The sequence below is a fragment of the Protopterus annectens genome, chromosome 7.part0, assembly GCF_019279795.1.
Source record: "Protopterus annectens isolate FY-2018-M chromosome 7.part0, PAN1.0, whole genome shotgun sequence".
Taxonomy (NCBI): domain Eukaryota; kingdom Metazoa; phylum Chordata; order Ceratodontiformes; family Protopteridae; genus Protopterus; species Protopterus annectens.
The window spans coordinates 1,186,602,816-1,186,622,525 of NC_056739.1; positions in this window are offsets into that span (position 1 = coordinate 1,186,602,816).

Genomic DNA, 19,710 nt, shown 5'->3' on the forward strand with positions numbered 1-19,710 from the left:
TAGTGCAGTGGCAATGAAAGTGAACTATTTAATAGCATATCTGATAGCAAAAAGACAGACGCCATTTTAAGATGGGAAATTTGTCAAAAACTGTCCTACAAAATTTATAAATTTAGCCTGGCCAGAGAAAATGTCAACAGTAGGAAATCTGAGGTTTTCATATTAGACTTGTAAGAGGGGTGGATCTATTGTCAAACATAAAAGGTAATATTTTCAGATTATAACACTTGTCAGTTTTACTTCTCTCCCAATGAAAGTACTAATGATGGGGGCACTGCTTAACTGGCAATATTTATTCAAGGAAGTAAATCTTTTGATGTGTTGGAAAAACTGATAGATATTTCTGCACTGAAGGTGACTACAACAGGAAAGAACATTTCTGATGAAGGTGTTTGAGAAAATGATGTTGAATGATTCCAAAATATTTGGGATCATAATTGATGGAGCTCCCTGTATGACAGGAAATCAAAGGAAATTTGTAATTTTAATTACAAAGTTATTGCCACAGGGAGTCATGGCACATCACTGCATAATTCACCAAAGGATCATGTAAGACAAAACACTTGAAATGAGACTGAAATGGAGATAACAAGAAAAAAATTGTATAAAAGATTAATCTGCCAAACAGTGCATGCATGTAACACAAAAGCTGGAACTAGTCATTCAACAAAAAAACTATTATACATAAAAGGTGGGACTAATAATCCCTCAAGAATATTATTCTTTCTATAATGTATTTAAACATTAATGGTTTCATAGATAACTACAAAAAAGAAAGAGTAGTAAACTATATCAAAACTATGCTACAGGAGCCTATGTCACAAGTGATAATTCAATAAAGATATTTGAAAAAAAAAACTATGCTACAGGAGACTCAATTGGAAAGAACTTGAACATGTGAATTTGATAAAGAAAGGTTTTCAGGATGTTTATTCAGTGGAACACCTGGGGTAAAGGAAGATAGGAGTACTTATGTTATTTGCAAGAGAAGCTCCAATAGTAATAGAACAGGAAAAATACAATAATAGTAGATTTGTAGTACTAAGGATCTGCTGGCAAGGGAGGAGAATCACATTGGCATGTATTTATATTCCACTGAAAAGTGGTATAATGGAGCTAAAGAAAATTCTGGGAGAAATAATCAGCTTTCAGTAAGGAATATTACTTATAGGTGGGGACTGGAATTTGATTTGCAAAAGTGAAGATATGTCTGGGGCTCCAGAAAGGAAAATATAACAAAAAAGGATACATTTTTAAAGAAATTTATGAAAATATTTGGCATGGAATATCTGAATTCAATACTAGGAATTCGGAGTGAATTTACATATTATTCCCCTAGGAACAAAAACTGGGCTAGGCTAGACAGAATTTACATTTCATATGAACATGGCATTTTATTGAAGGTCTTGATATGCAGCCAATAACTATTGCATATCATGCGCAAATAATAACTAAAATAAAAACACAGGGTAATGAAATAAAAATGAGTCACTGGCTCTTTCCCACCTCTCTATTGAAAAGAGAGGAATTTAAGGAATAGGTAGTGGAAATTATTCAGGAGCTATTAGAGAAGATAGAAACTTCTGAAAATATAGCTAGGAGTGGGATAAAAATTAAAGTGGGATTTAAAAATGGGGTGGAAATAAAAGAAAGGGAGAAATGGTTAAGAAGTAGCAATAATTATTTAGAGGGACTGACAAATATTAAAGTATTGAAAAATAATGGGAATCTCATAGAACAAGAAGAGGAGCAACTACAGAATGCTAAACAAAAAGTAAGGCATTACCTCGATAATATGCATGAGTTTAGAAAGATTGCTGTCAAGCAACAATTTTTTGATAATAACTCTTGAGCACAAAAACATTTAGCACAACAACTCAAGCAACAGAAAGTAGAAAGGGCTGTCACCAAGCTTAGAGAGCCTATAACAAGCGATCAAGTAGAAGAATAAGAAATATTATGGAAATTCTATGAAGGTCTGTATAAAGCAGAGAAATATGGAAATCAAGAAAAGGTACAAATGGAAATGTTTATGGAAGAACTAAATATGCCAAGGCTAGAGGGAGAGAAGGCTCAATTACTAACAGTTAGGACAGGTGGAAATAAGATAAAAATGGCGATGTATAACCAATCAACAGGAAAATCCCCAGGAATAGATGATATTCCTGTGGAAGTTTGGAAGGTAGGAGGGAAAAAAATGATAAAATCTGGACGGTTTTAACAGTATTTTAAGAGGAGAAGTATCAACATCCTGGAAGAAAATGGTAGTAGCTGTAGTACCTAAAGAGGGTAAGGATGTGTCAGATCCATCTTTATACAGGTCCATTTCAATCTTGAACCATGATTATAAAATGTTTATGTCTATAATAGCTAAAAGAATGGCAAAAGTAATTCAAAAATTGATAGATATGGATCAATGTGGTTTTGTGGAGAGGAGGCAAACATTTTACAACTTAAATACAGAGGGAAGCAGAATGTAAGAAATACCACTGGTGCTGGTGATTCTTGATGCAGAAAAATCATTTGACAAAGTAAGCTGGGATTTTATGAGCAGAGCAATGGAAGCATTTGCATTCCCTGATAAAATTATAAGGTTGATTAAGAGGCTATGTGAAGGATCGGAGGTGAAAATTAAAGTGGGTGGGGTCCTTTCTTATAATCTCTGCTTGAGCAGAGGAATCGGGAAGGGGTGTCCTCTAATCCCTATTTTATTTGCATTATATTTAGAACCATTGGCAAATAAAATAAGGGAGTCAGAAATTTAAGGATATAATTGATATGGTAGTAAGGAAAAGCTGGCTCTATTTGTACATGACATTATTTTATACCTGACAAAACCAGAAAGGGACATGTAGAACATACTGAGACAGTTTCAAACCTTTTCAGGATACAAAATTAATGAAGCTAAAACAAAAGCAATAGTTGTAAATTCTGTAACCACATACAAATTGGTTCAGCAATATCCCTATTTATGGGGACATGATAAAATGAAGTATTTAGGAGTGTGGATTAAAAGTATACCAGTGTGGCAGCTAAGGATATGTGGGAAGAGACTAAACAAAAGATAATACAAAAAGTGAGAAAATGGAAACTATTATATATATGGATATTGATAGTAAGATATAAGCAGTTAAAATGTTTTTAGTACCTTTAGTCTTATAAACTGATCAGGCATATTTTTATCAACCAGTGGAGAAGTTGTGGATAGTAATTAATAAAGAGCTGAAGGATTTTATGTGGGAGTGGAAGATGGCAAGAGTCAAGTGGGATAAGCTTATTCTTCCAATAGAACAGAGCCAATTAGGATTACTCAAGTTGAATGGGGTATTTCAGAGCAACACAGTTAAGGCTCCTATATATAGCACAAGCATAAAACTATAGTTCAAAGTGAAAAGAGATGATGATGAAACAGGGGGAAAGCTCAGGTTACAGGGAAGGACTGGGATTTTGGATGTAGACCTTTAAGGAGAACAACAATAATCATACAGAATATTATATTCATAGAGTAGCAGAAGGTCTTCTAAGAACTAAGCCAACATGGGAATGGAGAAAGGAGATTCTGCCTATAGGGATTACTGCAATTAGGGATACAGACAATAGGTAAGAGGGACTGGAAATATATTGGAGAAAACTGGTAAAGGAACCAAGATATTTGGAGCAAATAACTAGAGCGGGAAAGGTAATAGAATGGGAAGATGCCAAGAACTTATTTGGACTGCAAAGTAAAGAATGCCTTCCATATCAAGGGTTGACATCAAAGTGTAGGCAAACAGAGAGAAATGGGGGGGGGGTCCTAAATGAAAGGCCAGCACTAGTAGAGTTTTTAGTAGAATCTAGAACAGAATTTGCCATTAAGAAAGGGATAATTAGTAGAGCATATAAAATATTGCATGATAACTATAAGAATCAATCAGAGGAGGTTAGGAAGGATTGAGAAAAGAAATTTGATAAGCTATTCACAAAGAAACAATGGGTGGTATATGTATGTCTCCCAAATATGCAACAAAATCTAGATTTAGGGGGGCATAGCCTGAATGGCTAACTGAAAGCAGCAGTATTTTAGAGCTCCATTTAATTAGTTAAATAAGACAGGAAAAATATTATTTTTTCTTTTCTTCCAAGTATAAAAGCTTATAGATAAAGGACTAATTTACATAATTAGAAACTTTGGTGAAGTTTTACAAATAATTTCCTGCCAAAAAGCTTGGAGATATATTCACTTGTTAAAATGAGCAACTCAAAGAATTCTCACCAGGATGATGCCTTAAAGAAGGAACTACAACAGATGGCATCTACCCTACAGGAGTTGTATTTGAAGATGGATGATTTTAAAGTGAACTTGGAAAATCTTAAAACAAGCAGTCAAAAACAGGCTGACACCCTCAAGGAAATGCTACAACAACACCAGACGAGGATAACATGAATAGAGGTTTCTCTAAATGACTTAGAAAGCAGACTTAAGGAAGAGGACACACAGAAAGAACTGCTTCTTAAACAAAACCACTTGGTTGGTTAATAAAGCCGATGACTTGGAAAATAGGTAGAGGAGAAATAACATCAGGATTTTTGGATTACCTGAAAACACAGAAGGTGAGGATATTATTTCCTTTTTATCAAGCTGGATCCCTGACTTTTTAAATTTAAAAGAAGAACTTTCCTTTGGCATTGAAAGGGCACACAGAGCTCTTGGGAAACCTGCCACTATCTCAAACTCTCCTCCTAGATCAATAATTATCAAATTTCTTTCATACTTGGACAAGGAACTGAGTTTAAGATCTGCTTGGAGGAAGGCACCTCTAAAATATAAACAGAGCCTGATAATATTTGATAACGACTATTCATCTAGAATAATGGAACAAATGAAAAAAATGTGGCCAATGATAACGTTTCTGAAACAAAATAACATCAAGGCACAACTTGCATATCCAGCTAAGATAAGAATACTGTATGCCAACGAGATGACTTTTATTGACTTAGAGGAAGCCTCTTCATTTATTAAAACTAATAATGTGATTACTTTACCAGAAGATATGGATTGGATGTCACCTTCTCTCAAGAGAACAAAAGAAACAAATGTCTTGACAGATGTCAAAAAGAAGAAGCAAAAGACTGATACTGTTACAGCCAAATCTCTCAAAGCATCTACTATGATATGAATTGTTTTAACATTACTTTAAAGGACCAATTTTACTGCTTGGAATTTTAAAACAAAGGTAACTAACTACTGGAATCTTTATCTATATTTTTTGAAAATAGATGACACATGACAGTTTTCACATTACCTCAGGTATGTAAAACAGGGTAATTTTCTTTCACAGAAGGAGGGTTATATAACACATACAATATTTATACTGTAAATCAACATACATAATATATGTGTATTTTCTCAATTTTCTCTTTTCTTTCTCTCTTCTCTCTTTTCTCATTATTTATTTTAACTGCATCTTGTCTCCTTTTCTAAATTCTCTCCTATTTACTATACTAATATAGTCTGTATATATTTAATAATTCACTATCTATACATAGATAAATAATAGTCTAAAATAATCTAGTTTTAAGGTAGACTAATTGGAATAGTGAACTTAATTAATTGTTATTACAATATTTATTAGATTAATGATAGTTACTGTTATGCTTATTGGGATTGGGGACATGTTCGTGATTAACTCTGAAATGTTCCATTCATGTACATATGTCCTTTGAATTATTTCCTTTTAGTATTAACAAATACATAAAAAAAAAAAAGGAGGGAAAAATATACTGTTGGTTAAGAGAAGTGAAGCTTTCTTCGCATTCTATTTGTGTTGCCATAGCAACAGTAAACAATTGCTCCAGTTTCTAAGGACACTGTGAATCTGCAAAGTGCATTTAGCCTCACAGTTAATAAATAATAAGAAAAAGTAATGTTGTTTAGTTATTAAAATGAAAAACAACCTAAACTAGGTAAAATAAATACATTATAGGACTATTTGTATATATTTTATGATTTATCCTCATAGGATTACATATTCTTGGAAACACAACTGAAATGTTCCCAAACTACATGTGCACTGAAATGTAGCTGCTTGATTAAAAAGTATTATAACAATAACCCACGCCTGGGTGTGGGTAATGCAGGATTTACCCACGGTTGGTGTGGTTTGGTCACGAGGGCGAAGCCCGAGTGGCCAAAGACAACCGTGGGTAAATCCAGCATTACCCACACCCAGAAGTGGGTTATTACTGTTATACAATGACATTATTTAAGAAAAAAATAATTATTTTTCTTAAATAATGGCATTGTATAATGCCTCCTTGCTGCCCTTCTGCAGCTGTCTGGTATTCTGTGGCAGTTCTGATGTACTGCGCATGCGTATGCTTATGCAGTACATCAGAGCTGTGGGCAAAAGCAACGGAGAAAGCAAGATCTCCGTTGCTTTTACAAACTGTCTCTCTGTGTTAAAGGAGTTTAACATAGCGAGACAGCTTTAAAAAAAGCAACGGAGAAACTGTGTTGCTTTTTTAAAGCTGTCTCGCTATGTTAAAGCCATTTGGTAAACCCATTTAACATAGTGAGACACCTTTAAAAAAAGCAACGGAGATAGGAAGATCTCTGTTACTTTTTTTAAAGCTGTCTCTCTATGTTCAACTCCTTTAACATAGAGAGACAGTGTCTAAACAGCAACGAAGATCTTGCGTTCTCCGTTGCTGTAAAAAAAGAGTTATACTAATGGAAAATGTCTGGGCGACTGGACCTTTTTCCATTACTGTAACTCTGATTTACAATGTGCACGCTGACCAATCAGCTTGCACGTTTTGGAATATTAATGGGGGGGGTCGTTGTATAATACTCATTTTAACATGCTGATTCCACAAGCTGTCTGCACTGTAAAAGTTACATTTTATATGTTACTTGAAACTGACATTCTCTAGAGCACATGAAAAGATACATATTACTTTTTGCAACATGTTAATTTTGCAGTTACCTCACACTCTGTATAAACTCACTTGGCAACTGATAGCTATTCATTTAAAATATCAGTTTAAATATTAAATGTGCCCTTGAAATGCTATTGACATTTTGACAACATATAACGTGAACTGTAAAATTAATGATTTGAAAGAAGTGAAGTAATGCATAGATTTCAAAAACAGTTCTTGACACTACAGTAAAAGTAAAAATGTATATTCACAAGGAAGTATTGAAATGTTTTAGTCTTCCAGTTAAAATAGCTTACTGTCAGCATTTTGTAATATCAGAAAGTTTGAAGAGCTAGGAAATTACTATTCTTTGTCTTTATAATGATTATTAGACTGATGTTAGACTCTGCTTAGTTTAATGAATTGTGACATATGTTTATGAGGAAAAGTGGACTCAGTTACTCACATTGGACTACACATTCCTGGAAACTCAACTGAAATGTTCCCAAATTACTTGTCAATTTAAATGAAACTGCCTGATTAATAAGCATAATTTACTTTAACAACCTGAATCTATAAGCTATCTGCTCTATATATGCTACATTATATATGTCACTTGCATATGACAGTCTCTAGAGCACATGAAAAAATACATATTATTTTGCAACATGCTATATTTGCACTAACCATACATTCTAAACTAACTCAATTGTCAACTGACAAGTTATTTATTTGAAACATCAGTCTAAATATTAATTGTGCCCTTGAAATATTGTTGCCGTTTTGACAAAAAACCTGAACTGAAAAAGGAATGATTTGAAGAAGTGAAGTATTGTACAGATTTCAAAGACAGCTATTGACACTTCAATATAAGTAGAAATGTATACATGCAAGGAAAAATTGAAATGCTTTATACTTTTAGTTAAAATAGCTTACTGTTAACTTTTTGCTTTATCAGAAATGTTAAAGAGCTAGGAAATGATTTCTAATTTGTCTTTATAATGTTTACTAAAGTGATGTTAGTCACTGACTTGTTTAATGGATTGCGAGTCATGTACAAGATGGACTACTGAATGTTATTTCTGTTTACCTATGTTTGCTGAATTTCTTTTATTAGTACTGATTTAAAATAAGGGAAAGAAAGGGAAGGGAAATCTCTGTTTTTGGTCAAGGGAGCTTAAGACTTAAGAGTATTCTAACTGCACTGAGAACTCTCTAAGATGCTCTAAATACTATTTGATTAATACCTACCTACCTAAGGTAAGTCTTGATTACCATATAGGTACCTTCACATTCATTCTAGATCTGATGTGATTACCTGTTCTGGAAGCAGGAGGTGCCCTATGCAGGATGGGAATTGTCAGGGTGATCATAGTTCATTCTTAGACTCTACTTTGTTAATCTATAAATATGTAAAAGCACTGCACACTAGAATGTAAGGTGTCTCTACTCAGAGTCAGGATACCACTGATAAGCCATGTCTTTTCATAAGTGTAAGTTGAAGTTGGTGAGCTGAAGAGTGGGAAAGTAAAGGAAGACAGTACACCTAAAGTAAATTCATATTTTATTGGTAATCACTCATTGTCTCCTGTAGGGTACCTTTAGTTAAATTATTTTAATAATAATCTATTTGTTGTTGGATTATTTATTGTATGCTCCTCTGTTGCATTTAATTTATCCAAAATGACATATCTGACATGTTTGGGATCTCTTAAGGGTAACTAAATATTGGATATTTTCTAAGTCAACATAATAATTGTTTACACTACTAACATTCCATCCTGATATATAAAATACTATAGAACAATAATAGAAAAATATAGAATTTCATATCTCTTTTAAGAAAATTCTCCATATAATAATTTAACATATGGAGCTCAGTTGATATTGTTGGTTAAAGGTATGAGTGATAATCCAATAGATCTATCTTTATCTAATGGATTAGGAATGACTTTCATTGCATGTTTAATGGGAAATTCATATTTACTTGTATTTGAGACTTAGAATTTATGTTTTATAGAAGTACATTTTTAAAGCCTGACCAGAATTTTACCCTACTTATATTTAAAGAAGAAAGAACATTAAATTACACTCCCAAGTTTACACACACAAAAATAACATTCAGTGTTATCAGAAAATATGGTATAACTACTATAATCAAAATAATAAAAAAAAAGAAGAAAACGTTTCTTCCAACAATAACTTGAAATGGATTTAACATTCTTATCATGAAATACTAATGGCTTAAATAATGCAAATAAAAGATCAAACTTACTAAAATATTTAAATCTAAATAAGGCACAAGTAGTATTTCTGCAAGAAACACATTTTAAGACTAATGATAGTTTTATTTGGAACCCTAAGGACTATACAGTCTTAGCTCAATCCTCCTATAGAACAAAGACAAAAGGAGTATCAATTCTCTGGAAGAAAAACATAATCACTCCAAAAGTTATTTATAAATATGAAGACAAAGAAGGTCTTCTAGCATTTGTTCCCAGGAATTGGAGCTGGAACGGTTAAAAAACACCTAGATTTTATTTCCAACAATTATAAAGGAAATCTTATACTGGGAGGAGACTTTAATTATACCTTAGAAGCTTCTGAAACCACCAAGAAGTCTTTTTGCATAGCAACTATTTCAAAATCCTTAAAAAAATGGATTGATTCATTTCATTTACTAGACACTTTTAAAGTAAAAGATGATAAATCCTTATTATTTTCCCATAAAGACCATAGATTTGGAACACAAACCAGAATAGAAAAATTATTCGTAGTTCAAGATTTACAAACAAAAATCCTCAACTTCTCAATAGTTCCATGCCCCTTCTCAGATCATGACTCTCTGATAATGAAGCTCCAAATAGAGTTTAAACCTTTAATCCTGTCAACTGTCAATCATATATCACGAAAATTAAAGAATTCAGACCCTGGATGTTGTGCAGAACTACAATTATTTCTTGAAATTAATAATACAACAGAAATCAGTAGAGTCATGGTTTGGGACTCATTAAAAGCATATTTATTTGGTAAGACCCTTGGTACTAAAACAAAGTTAGAGAGTGGGAATCTGAATCATTAGACTTGCAAACCAGACTCTTGACAGCAAAATCTAAAAAAAATCAAAATTGTCCAGAAGTCAACAAAGAAATAGAGGAAATAAATAAAAAATATAATGAAATTCTAGCACACAAAACTTGTCTAGCCCTGGAAAAATTAAAAATAAACTCATTAGCCACCTCCCCTAGATATCTACATAACTTATCTACAAGAATTAAAATACAATCTAAAGCAAATAACATTAGTAGTATATATCATAAAAAGAAAGGGAAAAGAGTATCAGATATAGGAGACATCCTTGAAGCATTTTGGTTCCATTATATGGAACACTTCAAAAAAGAAGATTTAGATACCAACCAAATAAACTTAGATACAAACCTTATCAATATAAAAAAAATTCCCGAAACTTAAAACTAGACCTACAAAAAAAAAAAAAACCTATATCCTACAAAGAAATTGTTGACAAGATAAAAGAAAGTAAAGCTAACAAAGCTCCAGGGATAGATGGTATAATTACAGAAATTTATAAACTCTTCCCTTCAACAGTAATCTCCCTTTTTCATAAAACTTTGCTAGACGTCCAGTCAGAAGCAAAAATACCACCCTCATGGAAATATTCTCTCATAACACCAATTCTAAAGGATAATAAACCATCAGACCTTTGCACCTCATACAGACCTATATCATTACTGAATAATGATTACAAAATATTCATGTCAATCCTAGCTAACAGAATGAAAATCCCACTTTCAAAGACAATTAATAATGATCAAACTGGATTTTTATATAACAGGCACACACATGATAATATTAAAAGGATACTTACTCTTATAGATTATGTGAATAAAGAAGATAGAGAAACACTTGTAATCGGATTAGACATAGAAAAAGCCTTTGATTCCCTCAACTGGGAATATCTATTTAAAACTTTTGCATTATTTGAATTTCCTCCTCCCTTCATCTTATTACTAAAAAACATATATATTAATAACCTAGTTGTTGTTGTGTCTTTCGGCTTAATAACCTAGCCTACATTAAATTAGGTACTTTCACTTCAGAATCTATCCATATAATGAAAGGTACTAAACAAGGATGCCCCCTTTCTCCTATTTTATGTGCTTTGGCTATAGAAATGCTTGCAGAAATATTATGCAATAATCCAAGAATAAAAGGAATAGAAGTCTATGGCCATTACATATCTAAAATAATGCTTTTTGCTAATGATATTTTATTAACTCTATCAAAGTCCAGAGAGTCATTAGGAGAGCTAGAAGAAGTAATTGAGAATTTTTATAAGATTTCAGGTCTACACTTTAATAGATCAAAGTCAAAATTTCTGTTTTTAAATAAGAAAAAAGACCTACAAGTTACAGATAAATCCATCATAGGAAAACAAGAACTTACGCTAAATTATTTAGGAACAGTGTTATGCAAAAATATAAATGAAACAATATTAATAAAGTATAAAAACATTATTGAAACAATAAAAATATATTTAGAAAAGTGGAACAAAATTATATTAACTTTTGAAGACAGATTGCAATTAATAAAAATGGTCTTATTGCCAAAAATACTATGTGTAGCATTAGCAATACAGTTAATTCCTGAAAGATGCATTCTTAAAGAAATAAACTCATGTTTAATACAATTTTTATAGTATTCCAAAAAGAATAGAGTAGCTCTAACTCATCACATTAGACTGTGGAAACAAGGAGGATTGAACTTCCCAGAAATAGAAACATATATAAAAGCATCTGTGCTTAAAACTACATAGACTGGATAAACCCAACCTATTTTGCCAACTGGAAAGAATTAACAACGGCTATATTAACAAATTAATTTAATCTGCTAAAAAAAAAATTTAATAGTAGACAAATCAAACAAACCCTGGTGCATACTATGCATAAGTATACAATATAATATAACAAAACCTTCTAAAACAACACTGATTAATCATTACATCGATTCCTTTAGGAAACTTATCAATGCAAACATAGATCTAAAACTCTGGTTTGACATTTTAACCTCATTTACCATCACTAAGAACTTTCCTCACAAAATATATAGGGAAACAATAACCTCCTAGGAACAAAATGGATTCTTATGCCGGTTTCAATGTGTAAATAAATTAAATGTTTTAGATATACATATGATAAAAGCTGCTTACAATATTCCAAAACAGGACTGGTTAACCTTACAAAGCATTCTAATGTACACTCAAGATTTATGCAGATTAATTAATAATTCCCCATTTGAAGATATTCCAAATCTAATAAGTTTTCTGTTTGAATTTATATATAATAGTTGTGAAAAGAAAAATTCCATTTCAAATCTATATAAAGAGTTAACATATAAAACAATTCCCAAACCATCATACTGACAGTTCTTAACAAAAGGTCAGTCACTGCAGTTAACAGAAGAAATTAAAAGTAGCATCTTACTATCAGTTCATTACACCTCTAACACACAGTACTGGAAAATATTTAATTGGCAATACTTACATAGAGCATTTTTAACACCAGATAGAAATAAAAAGATCAGTACTACTAAAAATGTTTTTCGCTGGAGGTGTGAAAAGTCATATAAAGCAGACTGGATTCATATTTTTTATGAATGTAATAAAATTAAATCATATTGGAATGGAATCAATAATTTTTGAAAGCTTTATTTAATGAATCCTTTACCTTAACTAAAGTATTGATAACACTAAATGTAAATGAAGGTCCCCTACCTGAATAAGACAAATATGCATTTGTTATGGACAATACTTGCTACATCTAGGAAATGCGTAACCAGAAGGTAGAATTCAAATACACCCCCGACCTTGGAAGAATTCTACACTTTACTGCAGACAACTGCATTGATTCAAATAAAAATCAAAGAATTACAAATCTATCCCAGGCCATTGGTAAATAATCCTTGGAAGAAAGTTATATCTTTGTTGGATACTCTGCAATAATCAATACTGTATCTCTGATAACTGATCTGTTAATTCTATATTTAATAACATACAGTGTATATAACTGAAAGTCAGGCTATTGTAAATATTGTATACAGTTTTTAAAATGATATTTAAAAATATTATGTAAATGTTATTTTAATTGAAAATAAAAAAAATTTGAGAAAAAAAATCTTTGTCTAGAAGTGTTTACATAGCTGTTTTTATATCCCAATCAGACTTCAAAGGATTTTTCCTCAGCTAGACAGCAGATGCTGGAGGTGTGATGGGGAAGAAAGAGGTAACTGGGAGCATATTTTTTGTGAGTGTAATGAGTTGGCAGACTTTAAAGATTCACTGCAGACTGCTCTGTCAGAGATACTGGGTGAGCAAATTGGCGTAACTAGGGAAATAATTTTTTTTTGAGCTATGATACAGAATCGGAATTGCCTAGACATAGTAAGCCTTGCTGAGTCTAATTATGATGGCTGTCAAAAAAGTAATTACTAGAAAATGGAAATCCAACTCTAAACCAACTTTACTAGAAGTAGCAAGGATAGTAACAGAGATAAAACAACTGGAAATGAGATCTTTAGAAAAGGGTAGGAGCAAATTACATAGGAAAAAATGGGAAATGTGGGATCAATACATGCAGAGGAGGAACAAAGTTTAAAAGAAAACAGGATTTGAATGAGCTATGTAATGGTTGACTAACAATGACTGGATATGTTAAAAGTGATGTATAATGTTTGCAGCTACAGTTATGTTGGTACGGTTTGGAATGTAAAATGTTTGTAAATGAGGTTGTGTCGCTATGGTTTATTTTCATTTATATAAATGTAACATCGCCTATGCCATACATGAACATTTAATAAAGATGATTCTTGTTTAATAAATAATAACACTTGAAATACAAGAGGTCATGAAAAACGTCATTGCAGTTGTTAACTTCATAAGATCAAAGTGTCTGAATCACAGATAACTTCTAAAAGTAGGGTCACAGCATGATGGTGTGATTTACTTCAGCCAAATTCAGTGGTTGAGTAGGCCAGCAACACTGGACAGATTCTGGCCATTATTTGAGGAAATAAAATACTTCATTACCAACAAAGTTAAAGATGCCAGGATCTTAAAAGATGATGTGGTTAAATGACTTGACTTTTCTTGTAGACATCACCAAATTGTTAGCAGATTTAAATGTCAAACAACAGGGGAAGGATCACTTAGCTCAACTTTATGAGCATGTAGCTGGATTCATTCAAAATCAGGAACTGCTACAAATGCATTTCTCCAAGGAAGATTTTCTTCATTTCTCAACCTCAAGCACAAGATCTGCTGATGCAGAGAAGTACACAAAGTACTGTGCCCTATTTCAAATGCTCATTAAAGAAAGCAAGTGAAGGACTGAGGATTTCGAAAAACACCGTAATGAGATAAAGGTCTTTAGAGATGCATTTGGAGTTGACCCTTGTATTAATCCTGAAATCATGCAGTTATAACTTACTGAGTTTCTAAACAACTGTGAACTAAAGAGAACCTTTGCAGAGATATTATATTTCCGTAGAAATACACCCAAATCTCATAGAACATGTGAAAGTTACTGCACTTTTTTGGCAGTACATACTGCTTAGCACAGTTCTTCTCTTGATTGAAGACTTAAAAGTAAACCTCAGTCTATCACAAATGCAAGTCTGGCAGATGAATTTAATATTACTCTTTCAACAGTTGCTGCAGATATAGACGATTTGTGCAAGAACAAGCAATGTCAGACATCACATCAACTGTGATTTTGCTAGACACATGATCATTTTAGATAACTGATTTTCACTGTTAGTGTTTGACAATTGTCATTGTATGATTCTTGTTACATTTCACAGGTATTTTCATAGTTGTTACTTACAAAATGTTTTTATGTACATTTGAACCATTATATTTGAACTGCTATGGCAAGAATATGATATATTTGTATTGTTATGTTATTAGTTGCAAGCTAAATGTTTAGTTGTGGCAAAAATACTAGCAATGAATCTGAAACTACAACTGTTGTGTCATCTATTCTTGTTCCTTGACCAACATGACATTTGCTTTGACTGTGGTAAGTATACAAGGCAGAAGCATGTCGGACATGGTAAAATGCTCCCCAATCCTTGCTAAGTATGATATGTTGTCTGTGAACCAATACGGTTTGACATCCCTGCCTCAGAAGATTACTTCAAGAAAGGGCAAAAAGCAGCACTGATATGTGACATCACTGGCCAACATCATGGGAAGAACTTGTACCAGTTGTTGTCTTGTGTCTTGTTTGTTATGTGGGAGGTAACTGAGTCTTGTACAGTGTTTTCACCCTTTGTGTATTTAAATAGGTGATAACTCAGAGGACTGCTGGAATACAGTAAAAGTAACAAGGGGCAAAGAAAAGATATTTTAGTGCAACATAGTTTAGAATATGGGCCAGATGCAAGTGAGACTAGAAGCTGTTCTACCTATGATAAAAGAAAACATTACTAAAGCTCAGACCCACGTTTGTAGTAGGGGTGCAACTTATCAAAAAATTTCAATGTAAAGACTAAGTAAAAGTGTTGGTGGTTATACCTGCTGTTAAAGTTCTGTCCAATTGGCATGGACTGGGCTTATGGAATCATAGAAAGAATGAGTCCCACGGATTAGGTTTCCCTACCAAATAAATGAAAACAAGAACAGACCTACTTTATAAATGTTCTAAAGCACAGATGTGATTGGAAGACTATCACATGTAGTTTGGGGCACGTGGTGACACCCAAAGTCAAACCAGAAGTAAGAGTAAGGAGATAAACAAGTTCATTAGTACAAATAGCGATGTATTCTCTTTCCTGCCAAGCCATCCTAATGTACCAATCTATGATCCTCTATTAAAGGATTATATTCAAAGCCTGCCTTGATCCTTTAATACAAGCTAGTTTAAAAAAGTGAAATCGAAGCATTATAGAGTTCTACAGGTTAAACAGGAGAACAATTGTAAAGAATTAAAGATGCTGGGTATGGGGTTATTGAAGAGTCCCACAGTGAGTGGTGTAGCCTAATTGTATATATACCAAACCTGATTGGAATATATGTTTCTGCAGGGACTTCAGGTGGCTGAATTCCACTTCCAAATTTGATGGCTTCCCCACACCAAGACCTGTTGCGCAAACTGAGAGACTGGGGCCTACCAAGTCCATAACAGCCTTGAACCTATTAGAGTGGTACTGGTAGGTGGCAGTCACAGTGAATGCAAAGATCAAAAGAAAGTTTTCTATGCTAGTTAGATTATTTCAGTATATGTTCTTCCTGTTTGCTTACCTTGGGGCCCATGCAGTGTTCTAGCAAACAATGAACAAGTTCATATTGCTACATATCCATTCTGTGGCTGCATACTAAGATGATGTGGTCACTTATTGTTAGGATTGGGTTAACTGCTTTTTTCTAGTTTGAGGCAATATTTTACTCTCGTAAGAAGGTTATGCTAATGACCAGTCCAGCTAAGTGTGCTGTTGGTTTGAACATGATCCAGCATCTTGGTATATTGTCAACAGGAGCCTGGCAAAACCACTTGTTGAAAAAGCTGAAGCTATCTAAGGCCAGTGACCAGAACCAAAGTAAGGGCCTTTTTGGGTCTGATAGTTAGCAGCAGTAGTTGTTCATGCCAATTTGAACACTTTGGTTGATCCCTCACTGATCTGACTGGAGCCCAGTACCTTAAAAGAGTGAAGTGTAATGAAGAGACTGATATGGCATTTTTTTAAAGTTTCTTTCTTTTCTTTCTTTTTTTTTTTTTTTGTTTTTTGAAAATGGCCCTTTGTTTTTGTGCACACACAATCATAGTTGTTCCTGTCTTTAAATAGCAGATTATTATTCAGATGGATGCCTCGGATAATGGTTGGGAGAATGTTCCTTTATAAATGGTCATGAATGAGGAACATTCACTCTCATATTTCAGTAGGGAGTTGTCCAATGAGAAGAAGTAATACTCTATTATCGAGTGAGAAAAATTGGTCATCAAATTGTCCTTGGAAAACCTGTGAAATTTCCTCCTTAGTCAGGCCTTCTAACTCATCACTGAACAGCACTAAAATAAGACCCCAAGGATCACTTGGTGGGTTTTAGACTTGAAGCCATTTTCTAAAACTGTTGCTCCTAGGGGTGGGTCAGTCAGTGACAACACTGATGCCCTCTCTCATCTCTCCATTCTAAAATCTGCCATTGTAGCTTAATAAAGGTGCAGTGGCAGGTATCTCTCACAAAGAAGGAAAAAGGAGAGAGAATGAGGGAATTATGTGAAATGGGGGTTGCCGAGACAATGAAAAACTCACTGTGGCCCAGCTGACAAGGGTTACTGGAATGAGGATTCCTAAAAGTATAATGTAGAACTGCAGGAGTTCATCATATTGATCTCTGCTGCAGTAGTCTTAGCTATATGGGTTATATTCTGCCAAGGACATAACAGCCGACCAGCTTCCAAAGCTTCAGGGCACTTCCACATGCCCAAGCTGTCAGGCAGCTCAAGCTGAGCTAAGTAATAGACAAGTTTGGATTCAAAGCCCTTCAGAGCTTTATTGCTGCTTAAGAGTATGCTCCTCTGAGGCTTTTGAGGATCGTTGGTAGGCTTGTTTTTTTCTTTGCTGGGCAAATAAGTTCCCTTTGGGGGGAAAAACTTCCATTTTCTTGATTTTGTTGATAGTTTATTACTTTCCACTTTAGGAAAGTTATTTTAAAGCTAGGAGTGTTGTGTTTTAACAGACTGCCTAGAGACTGTAACATACATTTAAACAGAGCACTCATTTTTCTGTCAGTTTAGAAGTGGTGTGAAGTAACTAAAAAATTGCTCTGGATAAATTATGTTTATTTTATGTTTTTTGGACTGGCATAGGTTTTAAAGTACTTTTTTACTGTTTTTCTGTCAAAAAAGTAAATTTTGTATATCGGTAGATATGACGATGTGAAGTATTGCCAGCTATGCCAGAAGAAGTAGGGCAGTGGATGTATAGCATATGCAAGCACAACTAGCTAGAATTTTGTAAAGAATTACATGTCATTTGTATATCAAACTGATTTGTACAGATGCTTGTGCTGAAAATTTATTTGTAAAGTTGCTTGTGTTAAAAAAATGTATCAACAGTGGGCCCTGACTATATTGTAACTGAATTAACTTTATATGTTTAACAGAGGATACTGGAAGAGAAGAAAATAGTTTAATCACAGTCCAGCTGCAGCTAACTTTGAAAAATGTTCTGAAATTAAATTACTGGGCCTAGGCCATAAAGTTTGTATCTTATAGTTCTCAATGCAGCCAGAGGCAAAAAGTCTGTAGCAGGAAGCTTTCTGTATTGCTTTTTGGGGTGAACTTATTGCTTCTCTGGAAGGGTGGAGGTTTGAAATTGTTTTATGACTTCCAGAAGCTGCAACAGATATTACCAAGCTCTATGTGTGTATATTATTGACACATATGTGCTAAATCTTGGCAGCTTCTAGCCAAGGGGTAGCATGGAAACTAGAAGTCAGATGACCCAATGTATGTGATGTCATTCTGTAATCCATCACTAAAATGATATTTTAATACTAGGTGAGACTGAAGTTTCAAAGCAGTCTGTTTTTGTAATCTGACAAGAAAGGACCCCTCACCTACTTCATCTTGCCTTGCTCTAGTAAGTAGCCAGGGAATAATAGTTCTTTAGATTAGTTAAGTATTGTTTTTCTGTAACTGTGTAAACCTGTCCACCTATCTTATTTTTAATATTTCCTGTGATTGAAACTCTGGTGTTTATTGTAAATAGATATTTAGTATTTTCATGTTCTTTTATTATTTATTATTAAATATATTTAAAATGTCATTGTGGCTGGTCCTTTAGAGAATATTTTAACCTTTGAGAGTGCTTATATTTATTCGGTGGCACTGCAGCCACCACTCCTGAAAGTCTTACTGTTTGGCCAACATTACCATTTGTCTTCTTCTTCTTCTTCCTTCGGCTGCTCCCATTAGGGGTCGCCACAGTGGATCATCTGTTTCCATTTCTTCCTGTCCTGTGCATCTTGATCTGTCCCACCAACCACCTGCATGTCCTCTCTCACCACATCCATAAACCTTATCTTAGGCCTTCCTCTTTTCCTGTTACCTGGCAGCTTCATCCTTAGCATCTTTTCCCCAATATACTCTGCATCCCTCATCAGCAAATATCCAAACCAATGCAATCTTGCCTCTCTGGCTTTGTTTCCAAACCTTCCAACCTGGGCTGACCCTCTAATATACTTTTTCCTAGTCCTGTCCACCCTCGTCACACCCAGTGCAAATCTTAACATCTTTAACTCTGCCACGTCCAGCTCTGACTCCTGCCTTTTTGTCAATGCCACTGTCTCCAACCCATATAACATAGCTGGTCTCAGTACCCTCTTGTAGACCTTCCCTTTCACTCTTACTGGTACTCATCTGTCATAAAACCTTAAATTACCTTACCAACATTACCATTTGTATTAATATTAATTTCACTCTGTATAATTGGGTACCCTTGCAAGAGCCTTAGAGTAGCTGAGTTTGTAGTATCTGGTGGTGGTGTAACTAGCTTATAGTCTGGGCAGAAGGGGGCATAGCTAGTAAATCTGTGCCAACCTTTTCTGTGTGTGTGTGTGTGTGTGTGTGTGTGTGTGTGTGTGTGTGTGTGTGTGTGTGTGTGTGTGTGTGTGTGTGTGTGTGAAAATCAAATCTCAAAGAATACAGAGAGGGTGCCGGAGGACTTGGCTTGGACACTTGGCTGGGGACTAAACTCTACTGATGTGCCAGTGGGGAGCCTTATTGGGAATCT